The 26,430-nt window shown below is 32.9% G+C and overlaps 1 protein-coding gene across 9 annotated transcripts in view; it reads right to left on the bottom strand.

Moving 5' to 3' along the window:
- LOC139520536 (vitamin D3 receptor-like) overlaps window positions 1-26,430 on the bottom strand; it is a 147,409-nt gene that overhangs the window by 97,211 nt on the left and 23,768 nt on the right. For 8 of the 9 annotated variants that reach the window (XM_071313256.1, XM_071313261.1, XM_071313254.1 and 5 more), the window contains one exon: window positions 1,976-2,047. The exons of the other annotated variant lie outside the window; for it this stretch is intronic. The gene's annotated coding sequence lies outside the window, so the exon portion shown is untranslated. The remainder of the gene's footprint in view (window positions 1-1,975; window positions 2,048-26,430) is intronic. 9 annotated transcript variants of the gene reach the window in all.

Here is a 26,430-nt window from a genome sequence, read left to right as displayed (position 1 = left end):
CACTCTCAATTGTGTTACATTAAACATTCAATGAACTGTTGTTCTTATAGTCTTTTGCACATACAATATGCAGTATGATGTCATATGTCATTTGTTTTGGCACCAAACTTAAACATCAAACAAAAAGATTACTGGCCACAACCATAAAAGAATATCTTTTATACAATCAAGATAATTTTAAGTAAAACTCTTCAATTATTAGAGCTTATGAATTAGTTGATGAAGGATTCTCAAAGGGATTTTTGAATTAGTTTACTGTTTTCAAAATAAATTGTATATGCATTATTAATAAACGTGTTTGTTATGTACACATAAAAATTTAACACTTCATTTTCCCATTAACTAATCAATCAAGAAGATTAATTACTTTTAATGTCAAACAGAATATTAAATCAACTTGTTAACTTGTTAACATTTTATTGGGAGTATCCACCAATAGATTTAGATGGGAGAGAACTCTTGTATGATTACTGAAATGCAAAACAAGTAACAACCAGTCTGGTGTACTAAAAGTAAAACTTTACGATACAGTTTCCAGAACTATTCAATTCAAACCTCAAATATGTACAATGTAGTTGGTACAGGGGATGCATATTTTACACACAACTGTTTCTTTGATGAATTTTATTTCTTCAATTAAAGAACCTTAGTGAGCGCGCTCATATACCCCATGTCCCGACATTGTCACTGGAGAAAGAAAATAACTGTTGGAAAAAAAAATTGCATAAGAAAAAAAAATTTAATCATAATTTCCTGTCAATATGCACATCTAGATAGTATGTCCTTATTATATACAAAGTTTCATGAGATTCAGTTGTGTGGTTTCAGAGGAGTTGCGATGACAAACTGTAACAGTAGTATATTGAAACAAACAATTTCAAAGGGGCGTAACTCCTAGAAAAAAAATTGAATCATAATTTCCTGTCAAAATGCACATCTGCATAGTATGTTCTTATCTAAAAAGATTTAATGAAAATCTGTTGTGTGGTTTCAGAGAAGTTGCGATGACAAACTGTTGCAGTAGTATATTGAAGCAAATTAGTTCAAAGGGGCGTAACTCAAAGAAAAAAAATTGAATCGTAATTTCCTGTCGATATGCACATCTGCATAGTATGATCTTATTATCTAAAAAGGTTTCATGAAATTCTGTTGTGTGTTTTGAGAGGACTTTGGATGACAAGAAACAGGACTGACAGACTGATGGACAGATGGACTGACAGACAGACATAAGGACAGACAGACAGACAGACAGACAGACAGACAGACGGATGGGTCAAAAACATTATACCCTCCGCAACTTGGTTGCATGGGGTATAATAGAAGGGGAATGGATTATCAGGGACCCCCTGTGTACCCCCTCAAAAGTATCATTCAAGATTTCCTTTGGAGTTGGTTTCCATTATTAAATGCCACTAACTCAAAAGGAAATGATAAAACTCCAGTCTCAAAAACCAATACTACTGCTTTGCAATTTCATACTAATAATATGATGTTTCAAACTATTATTTTGTTCTTTATTTCAAAGGGCAAGATCATTGAATATATACTCATTTTCTTAATTAATGCTATTCATGTTCATAGGGGTAATTTTATTTCCCTACCCTATCTTGGCATCTAGAAATGAAAATGATGGTTTAAACATTAACATTGTGACCTCAGGCCCATTGATTTTTTTTTACATGCATTTGGAACACTCATATACTGACCATGCAAAGACCAGGAGTCGATTTCACAAAACTACTTAGGACTAAGATTGATCGTATTAGTCATGAACAATTCAGTATACTTAAGATCAATCTTAGTCGTAACTTTTTTTGAGAAATAGACTCCTATTTGGTAAACTTGTGGTTCTAAAAATAGTTGAGATCTGATTGGGAAGTTTTAGACAAAAGTATGAAAGATGAGGGAGAAGAGATCTTGATTGTTAAGTCTATTGGCTAAACCAAAAATGTTAAGCAGTATCAATAAATCTTACCGCTTCTTTCTATATCAAATCTTTGATGTTCTTGACTCTATTTTATATATCTTGTACTGATTCTAGCTGAATCTAAGAAGTAAAATTGAACAGAATATATAGTATAAATAACAACATATGATATTTGCAAATTGTACTTATCAAACTCAGACCAGTGCACCTGCTAACCTCCTTGTGGAGCTACATATATGGTTGATGTATAGACATACTACTACAAGTCACTTCCCTTACTTGACCCCCCCCCCCTTTTTTTTTCAAAGTACAGGATCAGCAACTGTTTCAGATAACCATTATTTTTGTCACAAATAATTAATACTTTGGGATCTTTGTTTTATGAAACTTCTTGCAATAGTTTATTTAGTACATCTACTTAGTAAAAATTTATCATTTAAGTAATTGTGACATCACCCACTTGAGGAAACTTGTCACAATATCGTAACAATACAACAATTATACTACTTAATATCATATTTAAGGAACTCCACCTAAACGTCTGTCAGGAAGTTAATTGTTTAAGAATATATTTAATATAGTTTTATGCAATCAAATTTAAAACACACCAGATTATTTTCACCTTATCAAGGACGCATGCACTTTTACAGTGATCATAAATCAGAATTCGTGACAATAAACAAATTTTGTACTTTAAAAACAATCCCAGTCAAAGTTTAATATTACATGTCCGAATTTATGATAAGTAGGGGGAAAATATCCATCGCACCTGACGAACATAGGGGTAAATAAACATACTACTACAATAATCTGTTATATAATACATGATAACTTACATAAATATTTATAGATTTATCAGTGACACAGATATTCTCCCATTCAAGATATAAAAGTACAGGTGACCTCAGAAATTATCTACATTCTATAGGGATATAGATTTGTACTAGGAATGTTAATACCTAACCAATGGATTTATTTTACAACTGTTAACAACTAAACACCAGCTTATCCATTTAATTTTATTCTATTCACCTTGTCCTTTTAATTAGATAAATGACTTTATTCATTTTCCAAGTTTAGTTTTTCAGTTTTTGCATTTAATTTAAACATATTTCATTTGCAAAATATCACAAAAAGGATTAGACACAAGCCATTCAAACTTAGATCTCTTCTCCTAAGATACAATAGGCCAAGTCAATAGAATTTCATAGCATGCAAAAATCTAAATTCATTATTACATAATTCAGATCAAAAACTTATAATTTATTGAGAGACATAAACAAACTGAATAAAAAAGGAACAATAGAAAGAAAAGGAAGAAAAGTAAAAGAAGAATATATATGAGGTCAGGTCAATGCTCCAGCTCAAGCTTGCTTATATGTGAAAATACTTTCAGAATGAACAGAAGGATCAAGACATGTAAGATGGACCGAAGGACTGATGGAAGGACAATAACTCCTAAAAAGGATTAATTGACGATTTCAATCATGTTGAATTATTTGCAGTTCTTACTTTGCTGAACAGTTTTGTTGTTGTTTAAGTTTCTCTATATTCATCATTATAGTTTCTCTTCCAAAAATGTTTTAAAAAAAAGTGTCATTCAAAGGTTGACATTGACAATTTCAGTCATATTGAATTATTGGTAGGTTACTTTGCTGAGCATTTTTGCACTTCAGTTTCTGTTTATCATAGTTTTGAAGAAGAAAATTTGTTTTTAATAAAATTAGTCTTTCAAGGGTTACTGTATAATAATAACTCCAATATAGGATCAGTTGACAAATTCTGTCCTGAGCCTTATAATTAGAAGATTTTACACATAAGCTGTAAAAAATTTCTGAAATATAAGACTTAAATAGTTTCACGATAACAACCAAAAACTAAGAAATTTCATAAACATTTATTATTTCAGGGGCAATAACTCTTTAACAGGTTGTACAACCCGTCTGAAAGTTTCTCAGCAATTAGAAATTGACCAGATGATAATTTGTTATCTCATTTCAGATAATTCAAACTGATAGTTTTAAAGATACAAGCCAACGGTAATAACTCCTATAAGCTTTTAAAATACAATCCAATATATTTTAATTTTGGCTACGGTGGCCGAACAGAATGGAAAAAAAACCACAAACTTTAAACTAGATACACAAATTTTAATATGAAAGACGATAGATGTCAGAAGAAGACTCAAAGTGAGGGCAATAGCTCATCTTGCCCTGTGGGCCATGTTAGCTAATGTAATAAAGGCATCTCCTTATATTTACTAGTATATGAATGCTTAGTAGATGCAAGAGCATATCATTTTCCAATTGCAACAATTATAACAAAGATCATTGTGATCAGAAATATAGTTCAAATCCATGATTCCAAAATTCTAGCCATTAACAATAGACAATCTGTTTGGAGGGAAAGAAACAAATCATATTCTGATTGGCCAATAGAATTAAAGGATCTATTTTTAGCAGATTAAAAATAAGTCAATTTGTCAAAGTGTCAATGATGTCAGAATTTAATCAATTTAGAGACACAAAGTATTCATGAGAAATATTTCCTATTGACTATTCAGTTAAGAAATTTTTACTTGTTCATTTAAGACAAGTGCATTGAAGCTTAAATTGGTTGTCCTTAATGTGAGTTTCACTTGTCTCAGACAATTTGACAACTGTTAATGTAAATATATGTTATTACACAATTGAGAAGCAAATATCAAAGGTCTATCTTATGTACTTAAACTGAAATATAAAACTAATATATCATAACAGACCAAATGCCTTCGATGATTGAAAAACAGAAAAACTTTGGACTTGTTTCAGGCAAAACAAGAATACGCAGACTTCAAATATAACATGATCTCAGCTATGCAGAAGGCTTAATGTCTAATTTGTAAGGTATTTGTGTGTTACTGTAAAAATAATCTGTTTTAAATTCATTGAATTGAACCTGTATGAAATATTTGCCACTTGATATTTAAAGCAAATAACCAACAATCAATCAATACATAACATAAAGTCAGAAATTTAATTTAACAATCATTATATGTATAGCACCCCCACCTGTAGACCCCCATCTCCAAGTATGACTCCTGCCAATAAAAGTACATTAACATTCCACCTTGAGAGGTATATAACGACCTTGTTTATAGTATATATAGAACATAAATATCTTTATAATGTACCTACATCCATTTAAAACTTTGTCAACATTGATAGATAAAAGGTTTTAGGGAATTTGAAATAAAGGTTAGTAGTTTATATGGAAGGGTTTTCATGCAGTCTGCGAGGGAATTTTCAATGATTTATCTTGGGATCATGTACCAAAAACCTAAAGAAAAGACAATTGCTTCCATAAGTCCTATTGATTATTATTTTGAACATTAAAAGCTACTTTTAACAATAACTAAATATATCCAAATTAGTTAAAGTATACATTGGAGTTTAGACGTTGGCTTACTGTAAATAGATGTAAGAAGATTTGGTATGTCAGTGCCAATGAGACAACTCTCCATAGAAGTCACAATTTGTAAAAGTAAAACCATTAGAGGTCAAAGTACAGTCATCAACATGGAACCTTGGCTCCAACCAAAGAGCAAGCTACAAAGGGCCCCAAAAATAATGAGAGTAAAACCATTCAAACAGAATAACCAATGTTCTAATCTATATAAAAACAGGGCACAGCTTTATACGACCGCAGAGGTTGAACTCTGAACAGTTGGGGCAAGTATGGACACAACATTCAAGCTTGATACAGCTCTGAATTTGGATTGTGATTAAATAAGTGACACAGAATGAATGTGGGTTAATGAACTTAAAATGTTATTTTTGCTTTTGAATAATACAATATGCTGTTAGATATTAATCCCCTAAAAAAACTAAGGGCTCTAAAGAGCCTGTGTCCCTCACCTTGGTCTGTGAGTATTAAAGAAAGGACACATGGATTCATGACGAAAATGGGTTTTGGTGATGGTGATGTGTTTGTAGATCTCACTTTAATGAATATTCTTGCTGCTTACAATTATCTCTGTCTATAATAAACCTGGCCCAGTGTCAGTGGAAAAATCTGGTAAAAATTTACAAATTTAATGAAAGTTGTTAAAAATTGACTATAAAGCGCAATAACTTCTTAGGGGGTCAATTGACCATTTTGGTCATGTTGACTTATTTTTAGGTCTTACTTTGCTGTACATTATTGCTGTTTACTGAGTGAATTTATCTCTATCTATAATAATATTCAAGATAATAACCAAAAACGGCAAAATCTTCTTAAAATTACCATGTCAGGGACAGAAACCTAACAACTGGTTGTCCGAATCATCTGAAAATTTAAGGGCAGATAGAAATTGACCTGATTAACAATTTTATCCCATGTCAGATTTGCTCTAAATGCTTTGGTTTTTGAGATATAAGCCAAAAACTGCATTTTACCCCTATGTTCTATTTTTAGCCATGGCAGCCATCTTGGTTGGTTGCCCAGGTCACCAGACACATTTTTTTCACTAGATACCTGAATGAAGATTGTAGCCAAGTTTGGTTTAATTTAATTGGCCCAGTAGTTTCAGAGGAGAAGATTTTTGTAAAAATTACTAAGATTTACGAAAAATGGTAAAAAATTGACTATAAAGGGCAATAACTCCTTACGGGGTCAACTGACCATTTTGGTCATGTGACTTATTAGTAAATCTTACTTTGCTGTACATTGTTGCTGTTTACAGTTTATCTCTATCTATAATATATTCAAGATAATAACCAAAAACAGCGAAATTTCCTTAAAATTACCAATTCAGGGGCAGCAACCTAACAACGGGTTGTCAGATTCATCGGAAAATTTCAGGGAAGATAGATCTTGACCTGATAAACTGTTAACCCCAGTTAGATTTGCTCTAAATGCTTTGGTTTTTGAGATATAAGCCAACAACTGCATTTTACCCCTATGTTATATTTTTAGCCATGGCGGCCATCTTGGTTGGTTGGCCGGGTCACCAGACACATTTTCTAAACTAGATACCCCAATGATGATTGTGGCCTAGTTTGGTTTAATTTGGCCCAGTAGTTTCAGAGGAGAAGATTTTTGTAAAAGTTAACGACGCCGGAATTCTTTAAATGGAATTGGACTACCTCCCTTACACAGCTTTTGAACTGTCTAAATTGTCCTTTAACCAGAAAAACCCTTGTTTTTCCACCTTTTTTGCCCCTAATTGCTAAATGATTTGAGCCATAACCTCCCCCTAACCCATAACCATCCCTTCGTAGTATGGAAACTTGTGGTATAATTTCAGAGAGATTTATACACTTAAACACAAGTTATTGACTGAAAACTACAAAAATGCTTATTTGGGCCCCTTTTTTGGCCCCTTATTCCTAAACCTTTGAGACATAACCCCCAAAATCAATGCCAACCTTCCTCTTTTGGTTATAAACATTGTGTTAAAATTTTATTGATTTTTCTTTTTCGTATACTAAAGTTATATTATCTGGAAACCATGCGTCTTCGGACGACAACGCAGACGACAACGCAGACGACACTGACGACGCAGACAACATGATAGCATTATACGAGGTAAAAAAAAATTTGCAGTCCTATAAAAAACAAGAAAAGAAAAACATTTATGAACCACTAAACATCAGGTTCCTGACTTGGGAAAAGTGAAAACAAATGCAGTTGATTTAAACATTTTAATAGGTCCCAACCTTCACCCTGACTTGAAACAATAGTGTAGCATCACAACATAGAAAGACACACTATCAAATATCAATTGATATATTAAACCTGGAACTACCTTTTCTTATAACTGAATATAAATTCACCACAAATATATGTACCTGAGGATTAATATTTTGTACACTAGACCACAATTTGTCATCAAAAGACTTTTGTTTAACTTTCAGGGTGAGAAGAGAAAATGTGTGTTTACATTAGGTTCCATTGCTTCAATCTTTTCAAATGCAAAAGAAGAAAACAAATCATTTACCTCCTATTTCTGTTGAACAATATCCTGTTTTCAATTTTGTAGAATGTTCCATGTTAGAATAAACCATGATCCATCAGAGCACACTTAATAATATAAATTCAACCTCATCACACTAGTTATTTAATAACTCAGTCATAACATACCAGTTGACACAGAAAAAGAAATTGTGGTGAAATCGGAAAGAAATTCAAAAAGTCCCCCACTTCTTTTTAAATTTTAGTATAAGTAATAGTTTAATTATTTCATTAGCAATGAATTTGTCTTCAAATAACTCTTTCTTGATCAAATAGTTCAATAAAATATCTATTGATCTCCATAATCAATGCAAATGTCTACATCTATTTATTTATTTTCTACCAAGAATGTCCTTTTTCTAGGTAACATAATAAATGTTAATAACAAAATTATGTCAGTTCTAATATTGAGTGGTATATTTGAAAATTGGAATGCATCATTTATTTAGGCCTTAGTTTTGAAAATTACTGAACCAAGCAAAATCTAATTATAAATATGCATCCACAGCGTGCAAAGATATTAACAAAATAAACAACAAAATAAACAAACAGTTAAAACATAATAGACAATATTTAATATTGCTTTATTTGCATCATTGGTCTAACGATTCAAAACCATGATTACCAATTCATATAATTAGTTGTTTCTATCTTTAGCTTCTTCACAGCTTAATGTCATACAGTACTTCAACAGCATGTCATGACGTAAGACTGAACTCGTTCAAATGAAACTGATCACCATCAATATTCAAACTCAAACAATATTTTTTTTAATTCTTTTTAACATTTTTTCATTGATCGTTGGAAGATATTTTTTCACTTTTACTCTTGAGGAATTAAGAGCAAAAAGGTGTGAATAAACGTAATTGTGTACGTATATTGATGTTTTGTAACCTCAATACAGCAAGCAGACGATTAACTCAGATAATGGTTAGAGAATACGCCTACATCCTTATAAAGTACTAAGTTACTTTACTTTAACAACAAGAGGCCTACTTTAAATCCTTCCTCATACATATTTCAAAATCATTCTTCAAGGGGAAAATACTAGACTTTAGAAAAACCTAATATTTTAATGATCGATAAGTAAAATATGGATAATTACATTTTAATGCTCCTTTTTCTTCGAATTTTTCCATACATATGTACTATACAAAAATAAAGGGAGAAGATAAATTATATGCACCATTGAAGGACCCAGTGATCAAAAACCATAAGTCAAGAAAAACAAGAGATAAAGCCATGGCCAAAAGGAGACAAACAAACAACAGTCCATAAAATACTACACAGAAATTGAAGAATGAGCAAAAAACACCACTAAAAACCATGGGCGACTAACGAAGTAGTCCAGACATGAAATAATTCCTGTTCCACTAAATCAACTGTCAAGTTGCTTAAGGCAAGTCAATCTTTAGCGACATAAACTATGTACCAGTATTTTGCGAAATCACAATTTAAGGAGGAAAGGGTTGTGACAATATATTTTAAACAGTTGAACATATATACGATATATATATTTGCAAACATCCAATTACAAGTCTATGATAATAATCTCCTAACACAAGTCCACTAACTCCTGATCAAATTATATCATAAATAGAAATCCAATGTTTGACGTTGGACAATATATATCATAACATATAGCTGATTAAGAAAGGGTGATAGCACAGATTGTTACCCCTTTATATCAGGGTTACAACAAAATTGACAAAACTTTCTCAGTGTTAGAGTAATTTAAATGACCTGATATGTGAAACAATGTATAATTTAGTACTGGAAGTACTGACAAAATCTATCAGCAATTTTAGAATTTTCCCGCCAAACTTACTTGAGCAAAGGTTACTTAAACAACTCAGATTCAATACATAAACATACTTTAGTTTGTATCTCATAAACATGTTTAACCCCGCCGCAATTTACCGCCTGTCCCAAGTCAGGCCTTTGTTAGTCTTGTATGATTTTAATTTTAGTTTCTTGTGTATAATTCAGAGTTAAGTATGACGTCCATTATCACTGAACTAGTATACATATTTTTTAAGGGGCCAGCTGAAGGTCGCCTCCGGTGCGGGATTTTCTCACTACATTGAAGACCTTTTGGTGGCCTTCGGCTGTTGTCTGCTCTATGGTCGGATTGTTGTTGCTTTGACACATTCCCCATTTCCTTTCTCAATTTTATTATTTAGTTAATTGTTTCACTAATATTAAGCATTTTTCTTTCAGTTTATCATAATCAAATTTCAGAAATCTATGAAAGAATTGAATTACTTTTGAAATATAAGGTGATAATGGAATATGACAAAGTACTTAATTTTCAAAGGTATCAAAAATCATAGGATGATATATATGAGTTCTTAATACAAGTGAAAATTTGGGATATCAAATCGATTTCTTTCCAAAAATCATTGTTAAATAATATGTTGATGCCTCAAACAACAAATTGAACAATCAGTTGATTTATCATAAAACAGATAAAATGTTATTTGTTATGTATTATTAAAGAAAAATCAATGACCTTACAAGTGAAATTAACCTTGATGACCAGTTAGTATTTCCACACATGAAAAAATTGTGCAGTCTCCACAAAACTCAGGACATATCTTGTGATGTTATTTATGAAATCTGGAATGGCAAAAGATCCCTGTGAATTACCATTTTACTTTTGGTCTATGTAATACCAAAAAAACATCTTTCACTATGAATGAAAAGTAAATGAATGCACATAGATATATGGAGATGTGGAATGAGTGCCAATGAGACAACCCTCCCTCCATGTCACAATTTGTAAAAGTAAATCATTACAGTACAAATTCACAGTACGTTCCTCAAAACAGAGCCGTGGCTCACACTTAACAGCAGGCTATAAAGGGCCCCAAAAATAAGTCCTCTTTGAGCAGATGACCCTTATACAACTTATTGCTATTTGTCCGACACTACTGGACATCACAAAGGTTCCCGTAAATTTTGATGTCATAATACAAAATATCTGATGACACAATGAAAAAGTGATTGTTTTATGACATCAACAGTTCAAGCAAAGCAAATTCTCAGGGCAACCATGACAGATTTCCAAATAGCGATAAGATGTATTATTAAATTCAAAGTTAAAAAGGAAAGAAAAAATATCTTACCATCTTGACCAAGCGCTTGATTGGCAATAAAATTGTTTATTATACACTGTTTAAACCTTATTTAAATCATAATTATCGCTGTCTCCTACAAGCATTATTTAAGGTGAATAAAAAAGGGCAATATTCTGCTGCCTGAGCAACACATGTCCAAATATGGTCAATATGTTTTCTCGATGACATTACACATGACTTCTGAATATAGAATTATCCCACTTCTGAACAACTACAGCAGTAACATTATATCAAATTAGAAATCAGACCTTTTACACCAAGTTTCATTAAATGGTATGTGTACAGCTAACATGCGGTACACCAGTTCTTCATAGACATCAATAGTAAAGGCGTAAACAAAACAATACCAATATCAATTGTAAGTCAAAAAGATGTAAACAAAAATTTAATATTACCAGATAGGTCAAATAAAACTTGTGATTGTATCAAAATCTGGAGTTTAATAAAAGAAAGTGAATTCAGAAATAAGAAATGTTAACCTCATTATCATTAAATAAGTCACAGAAAAACTAAGAATACAACAGTTAAATCATAGACAAAAACAAGGAGTTTATGTGAACTTAAAACCATCAAGAGAGAACTATGATGCAAGCCAGCTCAAATCAAAGTGATTAACATGGTATGAATTGGAAGCAAAGGATTACTGGAGTCACGACAATAGAACAAAATCATTTCAAACTGAAACTGTATGATTTTATAGAATGATAAGTAAAATCTTTCTGAAGCATCTTCATTTTATTGAGTTTTAGAACTGGATGCTATTGATAATATCTTGTCATTTTCTATCAACTCTCATATGGCCAAAATTTGTAATGAAATTTGTTAAATTGAATCAGCCCTTACATGTAAACCTAATCTCTATCTCCATTATGTACATGTAATTATTACTGGAACAGTTCTGTGTTTTCTAATAGTTTTAAAAGCAAAATAAAAATTATTTTAATTTGTTGGTCCTGTTATCCACAATAAATAATAGCTTATATTTGGTCCTGTCATTAATTCAACCAAAATTAACTAGAATGAACAAGAATATGTGTTCATATTAGTTCATTGTGTATTAATTTGTGTTTTTTGATGAGTTAAGCCTTCCAATTGATATTTTATAGTGTCTCTTGTTATGTTGGGATGTTATACTATTGTTTCAGAAAAGGGAGAAGGTTTGGTACCATTAAAATGTTTAATCCCGCTGCAAATGTTTGCATCTGACGTCCTAAGTCAGGATTCTGATGTACAGTAGTTGTCGTCTGTTTATATAGTTCATATGTGTTTCTCGTTTCTCGTTTTTATATAGAAAATTAGACTGTTGGTTTTCCCGTATGAATGGTTTTACACTAGTAACTTTTGGGGTCCTTTATAACTTGCTGTTCTTTGTGAGCCAAGGCTCCGTGTTGAAGGCCGTACCTTGATCTATAATGGTTTACTTTTCTAAATTGTTACTTGGAGGGAGAGTTGTCTCATTTGCACTCATACCACATCTTCCTATATCTATATAGAACATCATGCCAATTTCACATCATCACCATGTCCATGTTAATAAACCCAGAATTTTGAGTCAACTCTATCTGGACATATGTTAAAATGTTCTCATCATAATAAAGCCCATGTGTATTAAGTAACGAGCTGATGAGACCAAATATCAATGTTAACTACTTAAACCAACTTTAAGTTTAACCAGAGATACCAACAGACAGAAAGACATTATAAATGCTCCTACAGGCAGGGCATGTAATATGTGGATTTAGTTAATTTTCGTGGGTACCAATTTTCATGGATTGCAGAAGTGGTTTTGCCAAAGTCTGTGTAAAAACCAATGGCAAATATGCATTTAAATTCGTGGTTTACCGGTGTAACCCACAAATTTCAAGAAAATTGGTATCCAATAAAAATTAATGAATCCACAGTATATCTTGTTTAAGATATGATATAGTGGAATATCAGTGAACACACTGGGATGTAAGCAATAAATAACCCTTTCCTCTATGCAGAATTGTTTTTATGTACTTAATTTCATAGGTTAGATATTAAAATGAAATGCTATTAAAAAGGTGAGTTTCATGAAATAAAAACATGATTATGGTGATAATTAAACAAAATTATCACTTTTTAAAGTCAGAAACCATGTCTGTAAACTAGACTGATATTTCATAAATATATTTTCAAAAGTTTTAAAAGATTAAATAAGATGTTATTTTGAAGAAAAGGGGAGGTGTCATAATGAAAAAAAAAGGAGGCATAAAAAGTCATTATAATATTGGAAAGGTTAAGAGTCAATATACATCATTTATTATTGAATAAAGAGGAAGGTGTCATAGGCAGTATTCATGGAGGACAGGACAGGCAATCAAAAGGCATCATTATGGAGGAAAGATGTAGGCATCAAAAAGCATCATTTAAGAGGAAAGGGGGACCATTATACCAACAAAAGGTATTTAAATGAAGGAAAGGTTAGATTCAAAAGGCATGACACAGTGGAAAGGAGAGGCTTTCAAAAGGTATTAATATGGAAAAAAGAGGAAGGCGTCATAGGCATCTAAATGGAGGACAGGGGAGCCATCAAAGACCTCAGTATGAAGACAGCGTCATAATGTGGCATTAAGAAGGAAAAGGGAAGAAGTAAAAAAGTGTCAAGTTATGGAAGAAGGAGTTTAAGATAGAGTGGTGTTATTGTTATTCTTCTTCTTGACTGTTGCTGGTTGCTCTTCAATGATGGAAAAGACAGTGAACTCAAACCATTAACTGATTAACAGCAAAATCTAGGTGGCTTTTGCATATGGCTTAAATCACTTCAGGGGTATAAATCTTTAGAAATAACCAGTGGCCGCCAGAGCAAATAGCTTTGAATATGTGAGTGTAACCAATCAGATGTATGCATTACTTAAGTGATCTATTGATTAAACTATTCAATTCTACACTTAAAACAATGTTGTTCAAAAAATTTGTAAGGGTTCCGCGGAACCCAGTGTCTCGCCTATTTTTGCTGTAAATCACAGGCTCAACAACAATGAGGAAAAAAATCAATAAAAATATTCCTCTTGTTACTATTTTATGATTGTAAGAAAATCTAAGTCCATTTGAAAGTAAATTACAGAAAAAAACAGAGTAATCTTTTTACAAACTTTACTTCTGGATACAATCTTATGATCATAAATAAGGTTATTTCCAAGTTTGGTACAAACCCAGGATAGTTTAAGAAAGTTATTTAAATTTTAAAAACTTTAACCACAGAGTGAATGTAATGGTTCCCTGCAGAAAAAACTAAGTCCATTTATAAGTAAAATACGGAAAAAATTGAATTTTATTTTTACAAAATTTTCTTCTGGATACTATTTTATGATCATAAACAAGCTTCTGTCCAAGTTTGGTACAAACCCAGGATAGTTAAAGAAAGTTATTAAAATTCTAAAAACTTTAACCACAGAGTGATTGTAATGTTTCCCCGCAGAAAAAACTAAGTCCATTTATAAGTAAAATACGGAAAAAATGGAATTTTATTTTTACAAAATTTACTTCTGGATATTATCTTATGATCATAAACAAGCTTCTGTCCAAGTTTGGTACAAACCCAGGATAGTTTGAGAAAGTTATTAAAATTTTAAAAACTTTAACCACAGAGTGAATGTTTTGTTTCCCCGCAGAAAAAACTAAGTCCATTTATAGTAAAATACGGAAAAAATGGAATTTTATTTTTACAAAATTTACTTCTGGATACTATCTTATGATCATAAACAAGCTTCTGTCAAAGTTTGGTAGAAATCCAGTATAGTTTAAGAAAGTTATTAAAATTTCAAAAACTTTAACCACAGAGTGAATATTTGTTGACGCCGCCGACGACGCCGACGACGACGGAATGTAGGATCGCTTAGTCTCGCTTTTTCGACTAAAGTCGAAGGCTCGACAAAAATGATTTGACATTTATTTTACTGAAATATATGTTCCTTTAAAGTACCCCTCTGCAAGATAATGTTAATACCATGTATAAACCGTTAACCATTCTTTTTTTTCAGGACCAAACCTTTAATTACTGAAATATAAGAAGGACAGAGATGTTAATACTGTGCTTTGTAACTCCTAGCTACAGTTCATCCTATACATTGATATCAGTTAATGCTGTAATTTCTTAAAGAATTGAAATAAGCCTATTTATATCATCAATTACATGTCTTACATTTCCATGTGACTATTATACTCACTTAATGTAAGTTTCTTCCCCCTAAAAAATGATTTATCAACCTTTTTCCCATTCTTTTTCTTTTAAGATAACACTTCAAGTCAAATAACATTTGTTTGTTCTAAAAAAAAATCAAATAAATCATAAAATCAAAATAACCACTGAAATTATATCTTGTATATGGGCCTTTTAGGCCATATAATACACATAATGATTTACACATGAGAAATCAGGTCATATTGACTTTAGTTTTTTCCAATAAAAATTTACATGTTCATGAATTTAAAAACTTTCATGGTAATGTAACCCCTTTAATCTTTCCCCCTGGTTGACATTATCTCCTGATTTTTTAAGGTTTAAATAATATTATAGTCTAGTACATTTCATATACCTGTTAACCCTTAATTACAGGTATAGTTAAGAAATAATTGATGCAAGCTATACTTTATTGTAGTTTTAACATGGGTAGGCATTATATTTGTGATTATTTTTCCCCCGAGCGATAGCTTGCATCAATTATTTCGATTCTGAATAGGACAATTAAGGTAATTTCTATGTCCGATAAGTATAGGTGTAAAAGCGTTTCATGAACCTCCCTTTTTTGTTTGAAAAGGAGCAAATGGCTGGCACTGTGATTTTTCAGAGGGAGGAGTTTGAACAGCCAGCATGAACAGTTGTCGTATCTAGGTCAAATATGTCAATTTCGGAATGCAACACATTACAGTCATAATAAATGAATAAGTAACATCATGTGCACAATTTAAGAGTTTAAAAGCGTTTTAAAGTTAAGGAAATATATTCAGTGTATGATAATTTGATAAATTCATTATTCTAAAGAAGTCAATATACACATGTGCAAACAAATTTTATTGGATTTAGAGCATGGGTTTGTTCACAAAGCGAAAGAAGCACGTCATATTAGAATATACAGCAATTTGATTCTGATGCTTTAAGATCTCATACCTTTGTTATTTGATCAAGGTACAGTGGCAAATATTACATGCAAATTCATGGTGGACATCTTTTTGATTTAAACAAAACTTTTAAACATCAATACTTTCCCTTAATTTTAATAGCAAGAGTGCAAATGCTGAAATATCTTGTCTGAAACAAATATCACATACAATCAATATAATTATCAATGACAAACGAAAATGAGGTCAAGGTCAGACAAACACTACCAGACAGACATGAACACATTACAATCATACCATAAACCAAATATAGGTAGCCTTTTGCATATATATGTAGGATATGAGAAACATACCTTAATTATTACAAAAATTGAACATTAATCAATGAACCCTAATAATGGGGTCAAGGGTCAGATGAATCCTGCCAGACAAACCATGCAATCATTCCATATCAATACACCAAAAATAGTTTACTTTTGCTGTAGTATTATCTTAAACAACGAAATAACATGAAACTTAACAATTGGGCTTAATGAACCATGAAGAGGATTTCAAGGCCAGACGAAACAGCCAATTAGGGATTTTACATCATTCTGTACACCAAATATAATGGCCCTGCTGCTTACAGTGTTTGAGAAAAAGAACCAGCTACAAAAACTTCACATTGTCAAATTAAAGTAACAGGAGCAGCCTTTTTGTATGTTGGTTCACAAGAAGTTATATACAACTATAATTTGTATTAAGGCTTAAATTTATCATTTGAAAAGGGTCAATGGTAGCAACTGTCACGATCCATTTAAGGATAATATCACAAATTTTATAAGCTCTACAAATATGTCAGTTTTTTTCATTTCTTGTGAATACAATGCAGTTTTATAAATATCATTATGGAATTAAATAACTGAATAAATTGATTCCTGTTATGTTTTAACTGTAAAACAGAAATAATAATGGCCTTTGGGGGCAAACTTCCAAGTAAGGTCTACAATGTCAATGTGAACTGCATTATACATTTGGCTAACTACCAACTTCAGTACATTCATAAACTAAACAACAAAGTACCACTTACTTTGAAATACAATATTAACCTTTGTCAACAAAAGTTTACCACTATATAGACTACTGACACATATTGACCTTCCGTGTAACTTTAAGGCTTTCAAGCATAAAGCCAATTTTGCATTATTAGCTTTCAAGCATAAAACCAATTTTGCATTAAGCTTTCGAGCATAAAATCAATTTTATAACTACAAGTAAAGGTTGAAAAAAACCTTTTAAATATACAAACAAGATATAAAAAAAAGTCACATATTACATTTTGCTCTTTATTAATGTAACTTATTTACATGAAAATAAATAAAAATAGGCCACTTCTTTATATGAAAGTCTTATCAATAGCACACAATTTGAGTAGACAATATATTATCAGTATCGTAACTCTTATGAAGAACTGAGGCATAACTGAACTGGTATATTTGTTACACTACATGATTTTATACTTGTGACTGTGTAAATGTGTGTGTGTGTGTAAAGAGGAGACGATTTGGTCATGAAGTTTGAAAGCCAATTTAGACGAAATATTATCATGACTGTGGATTTATATATTTTGTAGGTTACAATGTTGGTGGTTTGTCTAAGGAACAATGTTATATTTTGTGCATAATTTAATCCATGCCTATGACAAATTCTGTTTACAAGACTATCAAATCTTATGAGATTTAGTTTACCTATATTCTTATCCATAAAAAGCTTTATTCCGCAAATAAGAATGAATCAACTGTTAGACCTGGAAATCACAATTTAATTCTCCAACAAGAAGTCAATATATCTTACACAGTGCCTTCTACACAAGTCCATAGATCTGGAGTTCACACTCAAGTTCTGCAACAAGCAGTTAAGATAACATAGACACTATCCTCTACAAAAGTCCATATACCTGGAGTTCACACTCCAATTCTCCAACAACCAGTTAAGATAATATAGACACTATCCTCTACAAAAGTCCATATACCTAGAGTTCACACTCCAATTCTCCAGCAAGCAGTTAAGATAACATAGACACTATCCTCTAAAAAAGTCCACATACCTGGAGTTCACACTCCAATTCTCCAACAACCAGTTAAGATAACATAGACACTATCCTCTACAAAAGTCCACTGACCTGGAGTTCACACTCCAATTCTCCAACAACCAGTTAAGATAATATAGACACTATCCTCTACAAAAGTCCACAGACCTGGAGTTCACACTCCAATTCTCCAACAACCAGTTAAGATAACATAGACACTATCCTCTACAAAAGTCCACAGACCTGGAGTTCACACTCCAATTCTCCAACAACCAGTTAAGATAACATAGACACTATCCTCTACAAAAGTCCACAGACCTGGAGTTCACACTCCAATTCTCCAACAACCAGTTAAGATAACATAGACACTATCCTCTACAAAAGTCCATATACCTGGAGTTCACACTCCAATTCTCCAACAAGCAGTTAGGATAACATAGACACTATCCTCTACAAAAGTCCACTGACCTGGAGTTCACACTCCAATTCTCCAACAACCAGTTAAGATAACATAGACACTATCCTCTACAAAAGTCCACAGACCTGGAGTTCACACTCCAATTCTCCAACAACCAGTTAAGATAACATAGACACTATCCTCTACAAAAGTCCATATACCTGGAGTTCACACTCCAATTCTCCAACAAGCAGTTAAGATAACATAGACACTATCCTCTACAAAAGTCCACAGACCTAGAGTTCACACTCCAATTCTCAAACAAGCAGTTAAGATAACATAGACACTATCCTCTACAAAAGTCCATATACCTGGAGTTCACACTCCAATTCTCCAACAACCAGTTAAGATAACATAGACACTATCCTCTACAAAAGTCCACAGACCTGGAGTTCACACTCCAATTCTCCAACAAGCAGTTAAGATAATATAGACACTATCCTCTACAAAAGTTCATATACCTGGAGTTCACACTCCAATTCTCAATCAAGCAGTTAAGATAACACAAGCACTATCCTGTACAAAAGTCCATATACCTGGAGTTCACACTCCAATTCTCCAGCAACCAGTTAAGATAATATAGACACTATCCTCTACAAAAGTCCACATTCCTGGAGTTCACACTCCAATTCTCCAACAACCAGTTAAGATAACATAGACACTATTCTCTACAAAAGTCCACAGACCTGGAGTTCACACTCCAATTCTCCAACAACCAGTTAAGATAATATAGACACTATCCTCTAAAAAAAGTCCATATACTTGGAGTTCACACACCAATTCTTGAACAAGCAGTTAACTTAAGATAACATAGACACTATCCTCTACAAAAGTCCATATACCTGGAGTTCACACTTCAATTCTCAAACAAGCAGTTAAGATAATATAGACACTATCCTCTACAAAAGTCCATATACCTGGAGTTCACACTCTTATTCTCAAACAAGCAGTTAAGATAACATAGACACTATCCTCTACAAAAGTCCATATACCTGGAGTTCACACTCTAATTCTCCAACAAGCAGTTAAGATAACATAGACACTATCTTCTACAAAAGTCCATATACCTAGAGTTCACACTCCAATTCTCCAACAAGCAGTTAAGATAACATAGACACTATCCTCTACAAAAGTCCATATACCTGGAGTTCACACTCTAATTCTCCAACAAGCAGTAAAGATAACATTTACACTATCCTCTACAAAAGTTCACTGACCTGGAGTTCACACTCCAATTCTCCAACAACCAGTTAAGATAATATAGACACTATCCTCTACAAAAGTTCACTGACCTGGAGTTCACACTCCAATTCTCCAACAACCAGTTAAGATAACCTAGACACTATCCTCTACAAAAGTTCACTGACCTGGAGTTCACACTCCAATTCTCAAACAAGCAGTTAAGATAACATAGACACTATCCTCTACAAAAGTCCATATACCTGGAGTTCACACTCCAATTCTCCAACAAGCAGTTAAGATAACATAGACACTATCCTCTACAAAAGTCCACAGACCTGGTGTTAACACTTCAATTCTCCAACAAGCAGTTAAGATAATATAGACACTATCCTCTACAAAAGTTCATATACCTGGAGTTCACACTCCAATTCTCCATCAAGCAGTTAAGATAACACAAGCACTATCCTGTACAAAAGTCCATATACCTGGAGTTCACACTCCAATTCTCCAGCAACCAGTTAAGATAATATAGACACTATCCTCTACAAAAGTCCACATTCCTGGAGTTCACACTCCAATTCTCCAACAACCAGTTAAGATAACATAGACACTATTCTCTACAAAAGTCCACAGACCTGGAGTTCACACTCCAATTCTCCAACAACCAGTTAAGATAATATAGACACTATCCTCTAAAAAAAGTCCATATACTTGGAGTTCACACACCAATTCTCGAACAAGCAGTTAACTTAAGATAACATAGACACTATCCTCTACAAAAGTCCATATACCTGGAGTTCACACTTCAATTCTCAAACAAGCAGTTAAGATAATATAGACACTATCCTCTACAAAAGTCCATATACCTGGAGTTCACACTCTTATTCTCAAACAAGCAGTTAAGATAACATAGACACTATCCTCTACAAAAGTCCATATACCTGGAGTTCACACTCTAATTCTCCAACAAGCAGTTAAGATAACATAGACACTATCCTCTACAAAAGTCCATATACCTAGAGTTCACACTCCAATTCTCCAACAAGCAGTTAAGATAAGATAGACACTATCCTCTACAAAAGTCCATATACCTGGAGTTCACACTCTAATTCTCCAACAAGCAGTTAAGATAACATATACACTATCCTCTACAAAAGTTCACTGACCTGGAGTTCACACTCCAATTCTCCAACAACCAGTTAAGATAATATAGACACTATCCTCTACAAAAGTTCACTGACCTGGAGTTCACACTCCAATTCTCCAACAACCAGTTAAGATAACCTAGACACTATCCTCTACAAAAGTTCACTGACCTGGAGTTCACACTCCAATTCTCCAACAACCAGTTAAGATAACATAGACACTATCCTCTACAAAAGTCCACAGACCTGGAGTTCACACTCCAATTCTCCAACAAAAGGTCAATATGCCTTTGATGGTGAGTGCCTTCTACACAATGTACACACCTGAAGTAAACAACCCAGTTCTCTAATACAGAGTCAATATATCTCCACAAAAGTCCACATACCGGTACTTGTAGTTTACACTTTAATTCTCAAAAAAAAGGTTAACATGTTCACACTGTTATTATCAAACAAACAGTCGATATGCCTTAGATGGTGAGTGTCCACTACACAAATCCACATACCTTGTGTTCACACTGTAATATAAATCAAACAGTCAATATGCCTAAGATGGTGAGGGTCCTCACAAATCCACATACCTCGAGATCACACTCTAAATATCAAACAAGCAGTCAATATGACTTAGATTGTGAGGATCCTCTACATAAATCCACAGACCTCAAGTTCACACTCTTAATTATTAAACAAACAGTCAATATGTCTAAGATGGTGAGGGTCCTCTACACATATCCACATACCTCATGTTCACACTCTAATTATCAAACAAACTGTCAATATGCCTAACATGGTGAGTGTCCTGGACACAAATCCACATACGTCAAGTTCACACTCTTATTATCTAACAAGCAGTCAATAAGCCTTATATGGTGAGTGTCACTTCACAAATCCACATACGTCGAGTTCACACTCTAATTAATAATTATCAAAGAAACTGCCTTATATGGTGAGTGTCACTTCACAAATCCACTTACCTTGAGTTCACACTCTAATTATCAAACAAACTGTCAATATGCCTAACATGTTGAGTGTCCTGGACACAAATCCACATACGTCGAGTTCACACTCTAATTATCTAACAAGCAGTCAATATGCCTTATATGGGGAGTGTCACTTCACAAATCTACATACCTTGAGTTCACACTCTAATTATCACACAAACTGTCAATATGTCTAACATGGTGAGTGTCCTGGACACAAATCCACATACTTCGAGTATACTCTAATTATCTAACAAGCAGTCAATATGCTAATATGGTGAGTGTCACTTCACAAATCCACATACCTCGAGTTCACACTCTAATAATTATTAAACAAACTGTCAAAATGCCTAACATGGTGAGTGTCCTGGACACAAATCCACATACATCAAGTTCACACTCTAATTATCTAACAAGCAGTCGATATGCCTTATATGGTGAGTGTCACTTCACAAATCCACATACCTCGAGTTCACAATCTAATTATCACACAAACTGTCAATATGCCTAACATGGTGAATGTCCTGGACACAAATCCACATACGTCGAGTTCACACTCTAATTATCAAACAAACTGTCAGAATGCCTAACATGGTGAGTGTCCTGGACACAAATCAACATACATCGAGTTCACACTCTAATTATCTAACAGGCAGTCGATATGCCTTATATGGTGAGTGTCACTTCACAAATCCACATACCTCAAGTTCACACTCTAATCATCGAACAAACAGTCAATATGCCTTAGATGGTGAGTGTCCTCTACACAAATCAACATACCTAAAGTTCACACTCTAATTATCTAACAAGAAGTCAATATGCCTAAGATGTTGTGGGTTCTCTACACTTATCCACATACCTTGGAGTTTACACTCTAATTATCAAACAAGAGGTCAATATGCCTAACATGGTGAGGATCCTCTACACTAATCCACATACCTTGAGTTCACACTTTAGTTATCAAACAAGAGGTTAATATGCATAAGACAGTGAGGATCCTCTACACAAAATTTTGAAATTCACAGACCTCAAGTTCACACCGACTCTAATTATCAAACAAGCAGGCAATATGTCTAAGATGGTGAATGCCTCTAAACAAGTCCACATACCTAGAGTTAACACTCTTATTATCAAACAAACAGTCAATATGTCTAAGATGGTGAATGCCTCTAAACAAGTCCACATACCTAGAGTTAACACTCTTATCATCAAACAAGCAGTCAATATGCCTAAGATGGTGAATGCCTCTAAACATGTCCACATACCTAGAGTTCACACTCTTATTATCAAACAAGCAGTCAATATGTCTAAGATGGTGAATGCCTCTTAAACAAGTCCACATACCTAGAGTTAACACTCTTATCATCAAACAAGCAGTCAATATGCCTAAGATGGTGAATGCCTCTAAACAAGTCCACATACCTAGAGTTAACACTCTTATCATCAAACAAGCAGTCAATATGCCTAAGATGGAGAATCTAAGGCCCTCTTCTGAGACTTATCCACATATAAGATGGAGAATCTCTAGGGCCCTCTTCTGAGACAAATCCACATATAAGATGGAGAATCTAGGGCCCTCTTCCGAGACAAATCCACATATAAGATGGAGAATCTAGGGCCTTTTTCTGAGACAAATCCACATATATACGTAACATAGAGTTAACACTCTAGCAATCAATATATCTAAGACAATTTTCTCTACACAACTAACATGACTAACAAAATATTGAGAAAAAACTACTGAAAAGAAGTGGAACCATAAAAATTATATCTTAAATCATCTTACTTATTAAAGTATTTTTACCTGACTATAAGTACTTACTGATAATAAGATGATCTCAGTAGGTAACACAAACATATGTTGCATATTTATGTCTATTAATCAAGTGTGGAAATTTATATTTTCATTCATAAATTGTACTTGTAATATAATTAGATGCAAGAAAAATTCATATATTTCATATTAAAGTGCAAACATATGTATGAACTCATATAAAGGTATATATGTGTAAAAGTACAGATATACACAGATTAAAAATATTTTTTTCATATAAAATCAGGATACATGTATGCTTTAAGATTGCCAATGAAACAAATATTCACCAGAGTTTGAATGCAATAGATGTGAGCAATTATGGGCTATTATACAGCCGTTAGCAATGAGGGAACCCTAAAACCATATCATCAGTTTAAGGCCACAACATAATAGTATGAAACAATTCAAACATGAAAACTATACAGCCTAATTTACAACAAAACAATTTACGAACATACAAGTATAACGACAGGAATCAATGACAACCACTGGACTACAGGCTCCTGACTTCAGGGAAAGCATAATGTGGCAAGGTCTGAAACTTGTTGTGAGCACTCAATCCTCCCCTTATCTAGGACAGTGATGTGAAAGAACAACAAACTGTAAAAATCATTTCCAATTGACCTAACTGAAAAGATTAGTATGAAGCACAAACAAAAAATTACATAAAAAATAACTGCACAGCAACAATATAAGAGTATTTGCAGTTATTGAAAGCCAATTACAACTAATTTGTAAATCATGTTTTTCCCAGACAACTTTTATTTCTGGTATTACAACAATTGTAGTTTTAAAATTAATTGGCAAAATGGTATTGTCCACATATTCTGCAAAGTCTTTTTACTTCATTTAATCTGTGTGAAACTTAAAAACTTTGTTTGGGGCTAAAAGTGGGTCCAGCCCCCATTTTATGGGGAAAATTTGGTTGATTATATAGTGAATCACTGAAGCATGACTGGAAATTTGGGAATGAAAGTCTATATAACACACTGCATGCAATTTCAGCACAAATTAGTGGAGTGGAACCAAGCATAATCTACATCTGTAACTTATCATATAGTAGGCACACATACTGAAATACAGCCAATAGGCAAATTCTTTCAGACAAAAAAAGTCCATAGCCTCTAACTTTGGCAAAAATCGGTGGAGCAAAATGAAACATTACTTGATCTGTAACTCATCATAGTAGACTTGCATGCTAAAAATCAATATGTGAGTTTTTGAAAAAACGTCTGTATTACTGCATATTGCAGAATGATGATATGACTGAATAAAGGTTAAGGTAAAAACAATATGGCCTGAACCCCTTTGAGGCTGACCAAAAAAAAATTAAACAAGTATGTGTCCATAGTACACAGATGCCCCACTCCCACTATCATTTTCCATGTTCAGTGGACCATAGAAATTGGGGTCAAAACTCTAATTTGGCATAAAAACTAGAAAGATCATATTATTGGGTACATGAGTACTCAGTTTCAAGTTGATCGGACTTCAACTTCATCAAAAACTACCTTGACCAAAAAATTTAACCTGAAGCATGACAGACAGACAAATGGACAAACGAACGGATCCACAGACTATAGAATATATAATGCCCCTCTACTACTTTTGTAAGTGGGGCATAAAAAGCATTGATTTAATTTAACAATAATATTTATGCTCTGAAAGTATTGAGAATCTTGATGATGAAGTGTGGGTCCCTGAGCCTTGTATAAGTTTGTGTTACATGAATTCTTAACGATCATCACATGTACGGTATGTAACAGTGCTATTCTAGTTCTCAGTAAGAAATAACTTTGTAGAAAGACACGATTTGAGATAAAAAAAATTGTACATACTCAGGCCTGTAGCCATCAATTTCCAATCGATACAATCATAATCAACATTAACAGTGCTTATTTGTTTTCAAGAAGGGTTCATTACTTCATACTCTCTTAACCCCCCTGGCTACGGGTGTGATACTTTGATGAACACCATAACAATTTAAAGATAGGACAGTCTATGGCCAATATTATAAATGTTATAAGTTCAAAAAAAATTTCAGAACAACAGAAGTGCCCATTTAAACCAATATTTCCTAACTCAATAGCCTTTGTAACAGATTACTTCGAATTAATATGTATATAGTACAAATTAACATAAAACTCCTAGTATTTTTTAAAATGAAACATATGCTTGTTTTATAAATATCTATTATGACATATTGCTAGCTATAGTGTCAAATAAAGTAGGGCATTTCTTAAGTTATTTCTACAATTTACATGTACATTTATCAAAATACATGTCATGTTGTAAATATTGTTTTATTTTTTTAAGTTTGGAGCAAGTTTCAAGGTTTCAGTGTCGCACTAGTTGGAATCAATAATTTCTCTCTGATTTTAATGTATTCTGTCATTTTATAGAAGGTTTACACTTATAGTAGTTGCCTCTTTATCTATTTCCCTCATGAAGAGATATTTCTTGTACACTGTACACCCCGGCGAGAAGAAATTCATGACTTCATGAACTATCATGAATGGTTCGTGAATGTTCATGAATGGTACATGAAAATTCATAAATAATTCATAAATGAAGGTTCATGAATTTAATTCATGAACTGTTCATTAAAAGTATTTTATGAATGTTCATGAAGTTTTGATGAATCACTAGCTGCTCAT

This window comes from Mytilus edulis, chromosome 4 (genome assembly GCF_963676685.1).
Source record: "Mytilus edulis chromosome 4, xbMytEdul2.2, whole genome shotgun sequence".
In the NCBI taxonomy this organism is placed as follows: Eukaryota; Metazoa; Mollusca; class Bivalvia; order Mytilida; family Mytilidae; genus Mytilus; species Mytilus edulis.
The sequence above is the reverse complement of the archived record's forward strand: the minus strand, read 5'-3'. Positions and strand labels throughout refer to the sequence as shown.